This window comes from Vespula pensylvanica, chromosome 12 (genome assembly GCF_014466175.1).
Source record: "Vespula pensylvanica isolate Volc-1 chromosome 12, ASM1446617v1, whole genome shotgun sequence".
NCBI classification, from domain to species: Eukaryota; Metazoa; Arthropoda; class Insecta; order Hymenoptera; family Vespidae; genus Vespula; species Vespula pensylvanica.
Window position 1 is genome coordinate 1,521,491 of NC_057696.1, and position 3,676 is coordinate 1,525,166.

The following is a 3,676-nucleotide window of genomic DNA, read 5'->3' on the forward strand; positions in this document are numbered from 1 at the left end:
AGAGAGAGAGAGAGAAAGAGAGAGAGAGAAAGAGATGGACGAGGAGGAACGTACGACGTGCGAACGCGATTTAACTTTTTTGAAGGCGAACGTACGCTAATGAGTAATGTGACGCATCTATTTACATACATACATATATATACTTTTATATATATAATATGTTGATATATATATGCTACAAGAGTCTATTATTTAATCATCGAGGAAGTTCGATTTACGTACGGTCTATATCGATCAGAGTCACGAGGGTAGAGCGATATTATTTCGGCATTCCGCATTCCGTCGTTTGGCACACAAGTCGATGCGACTCAAAAACGCATTGAGTCGAACGAAACGAAAACTAACTGAGAGGAAGATGATGATTACGCATGATATGCGTGGACGGAAAAAGAAGAGAATGTTATAGATGTGGATGGAAAGCATCGGTAATACTCTATAGTGGATGACGAAGAAAAAAAAGAAGAAGTTAGAAGAGAAAGAGAAAGAGAAAGAGAAAGAGAAAGAGGAAGAGGAAAAGGAGGAGGCTGGAGAAGAGAATAGCCGAAAGTATTCGACGACGGTATAAACAAAGCGATCATGGATCACGGATCCCGCGAGCTGGTGTAGTCTCGCGGAGCGAGGCGTGCAGTAACATATAGCGGTGCATACAGTGGAGGAGGAGGAAGAAGAAGAAGAGGAAGAAGAGGAGGAAGAGGAAGAGAGGGAAGAGAAGAGATGGAGGGAAGTAGGATAAAGATGGGCCATGGCGGTGTGCGTCCGTGCAAGGGACGAGAGGGTAAAAGCGGGAGATGCGGCGGCGGCGGCGGCGGAGGAAGAAGAGGTGGTGGTGGTGGTGGTGGTGGAGGAGGAGAAGGAGGAGGAGGTCGAGAGAAGGGGAGAGTTGACCTTCAGCTGCGCCGGGAAAGTCAGGCAGTCACTGACCGACAGACTAACTTAACTGCTCTATCCTTCTCCTCCTTCTCTCTTCTCTCCACCTCCATTCGCGAGCGGCTAGTCCGATGCACCGTGCTACCACCACGCACATATATACATATGTGTGTGTGTGTGTGTGTATGTTCACGTATACGCACGGACCAAGAGAGAAAGAGAGAGAAAGAGAGAGACACGACGAACTCCAGTGTTCACGGACGCCGACGACGCGACAAGCCGTTCCTCCTCCTCTCCCCTTTTTCTCTTCTCGACTACCTCCTCCTTCTCCTCCTCCTCCTCCTCTTCTTCTTCTTCTTCTTCCTCCTCCTTCTTCTTCTTCCTTAGCTCTTTGCCCCTCTACTCTCCTTACTACATCTCGTCGTCAACGTCCTCATGTCTTCGTCGTCTTCTTCGCTCTCTGCCGATGCTCTTCTCCCTCTTTCTTCTTCCTCTTTTTATTTTCCTGCCTTTTGCCTACCCTTGCCTCCCCCCTCTCTTTCTCACTCTCTTCCTTTCTTTCTTTCTTTCTTTCTCTTTCTTTCTTTCTCTTTCTTTCTTTCTTTCTTTCTTTCTTTCTTTCTTCCTTCCTTCCTTCCTTTCTTTCTTACCTTCTAGACCTAAAGTAGCCCTTCTTCTTTCGCTCCTCCCTTTCTACTCTTTCAGCCTATTATGTTACCCCATTGCCTTGAGCTACTACTATCTTTAACCCCCGAAACTCGTCGAAAATCGTCAACTCTCTTTACACTAGAGTCGTATGTATGTATGTATGTATGTATGCTTTTCTTTCTCTCGTCTCTTCCCTTTCCCTTCCTACCTACATAATTTACTACTAAAATAAAGAGGCAAAAAGAGAAATAGAGAAAGAGAAAGACGAAGTAATGCGGAAAAAGAAGAAATAAAATTGGCAGATCTCCATGTCGAGATACGTCGAAAATCAAAATTTCGAGAGGCAGCTTAGCTTATCCATTTTCATTGTATTAATGTTATTCGCGGTTACTGACGAGAATGAGAAAGACAGATAGAGAGAAAAAGAATAAGAGAATGAGAGAGATAATCACGTTCCAGACTACAGGCGTGGTTTTTCTTCTACGCGACTACCTTGACTCGTAATAAAGCGTACAAAAGACAGACTACTCCCCCTACCTTACCGACCGTGTCGGTTTCACGAATCCGCAATGACCGCATACCTCTCTCCCTCCCTCTACCATTCTTTCTTTCTTTCTTTCTCTCTCTTTTTCGTTCGAGGAAAACTACGAAAAAAAAGTGTTATGAAGATGATCGCAAAGGACTTTTTGAGCCGATCAAAGAGCGATATCGTCGTCATCGTCGCGAATAATAAAAATCGCGTCGGATGATCATCTGTTCACGATTCCAGAAACATGTTACGAGAAAGGACTTTACTACATTACTACTACTACTACTACTCCTGTTACTGCTGCTGCTGTTGCTGTTATACCACTAACTTCGTGTGGTACTTCGCGAGGAACCAATAAAAGTTCCTAGGCAATGGAAAAGAAGAAACGTTCGTGAACGCGTTCGTTCGATTTATATCCCGCAGGGGCTCGAAGAAGAACTAAGAGGAAAGAAGAAAGAAGAAAGAAGAGAACGAGAACAAGAAGTATATATCCTGGCGTACGTTTCTTCGCGGGTTCGTCGATCGTTCGATGAGATTCTTATTGCCAGCTTCCTGCTGCACGTATCACGCTGGTGGGCAGCACCATCGCTCTTTCTCTCTCTTTCTCTTCCTTACGTACTCTCTTTCTCTCTCGCTCTCTCTTTATAGGTTACCTCTAGCTCGCAGCATACACGGAAGTCTCGAAAGCGTTTGAAGAGAAAAAGAAGTGGAGGAGGAGGAGGAGGAGGAGGAGGAGAAGGAGGAAGAGGAGAAGGAAGAAGATGAAGGAGGATAAAGAGGAGTACTAGGTGCACCCTATGCTTCTCCACGCATAGTCCATTATCGTGTTCTATCGTAGAACACGTACATAACTACGAATCGCAAGCTATATATATATATATATATATATATATTGTACGTTTATATTGTATACATTGTATGTATATACGTATCTATGTATTGTATATACATATGTATTAAATGTACTATATGTATAGATGTATGTATGTATTGTATGTATCTACCTAGCGCTGAGGGACCGGTCCCAACTGTGCGTGCACTGCCTACGTCGCACGCATTATTTCTTTTCGCGAACCGACGTGGACAGAGGTCAAGAAGAAGAGGAAGAAGAAAAAGAAGAGAAGAGAAGAATACGACGAGACGATGAGAGAGGCGAGAGTGAAGAAGAGGTGCCGTTGGTGGAGGTGGAGAAATAAGAGGTAGTGGAGGAGGGGGAGGAGGATGGTCGAATGGGAAGAATGCGTGACTCTTCTTCCGTCGTCGCGTACGCGACGTGTGCGAGGTCAGTGACCATGAAGCGCGTACAAGGTGGGCGCGACTTCTTGCGCGACTTAGAGAGAGAGAGAGAGAGAGAGAGAGAGAGAAAGAGAGGGATAGACCTGGGGCTGGTCGCGTCTTCGAGCTGGAAAATGCGACGCGGAACGAATACTTCGTACACGTAGTATGCGATACTCGAGCTAATATAGAACGGCTCGCGAGGAACGCGTCGATCCTGAGAGTATATATATATGTATGTATGTATATATGTGTATGTATATACATGTATGCGTGTGTGCATGTGAAAGAGAGAAATATTCTTAAATGTCGACGAGATAGAAAGGGAATGAGAGAGAGGGAGAGAGAGAGAGAGAG

The 3,676-nt window shown here is 45.0% G+C and overlaps 1 protein-coding gene and 1 long non-coding RNA gene across 5 annotated transcripts in view; one reads left to right on the forward strand and one right to left on the reverse strand.

Annotated features, from left to right (window-relative positions):
• Positions 1 to 3,676, reverse strand: part of LOC122633345 (ecdysone-induced protein 74EF) — a 215,419-nt gene that overhangs the window by 6,821 nt on the left and 204,922 nt on the right. The gene's annotated exons all lie outside the window — the stretch shown is intronic.
• On the forward strand, positions 2,323 to 3,625 carry LOC122633346. 2 transcript variants are annotated; one of them, XR_006328085.1, is made up of 3 exons: positions 2,323 to 2,616; positions 2,693 to 2,960; positions 3,053 to 3,625. It is a non-coding gene; the product is annotated as an uncharacterized LOC122633346 (long non-coding RNA). The 2 variants fall into 2 exon arrangements; XR_006328086.1 differs by having other exon boundaries at positions 2,693 to 2,938.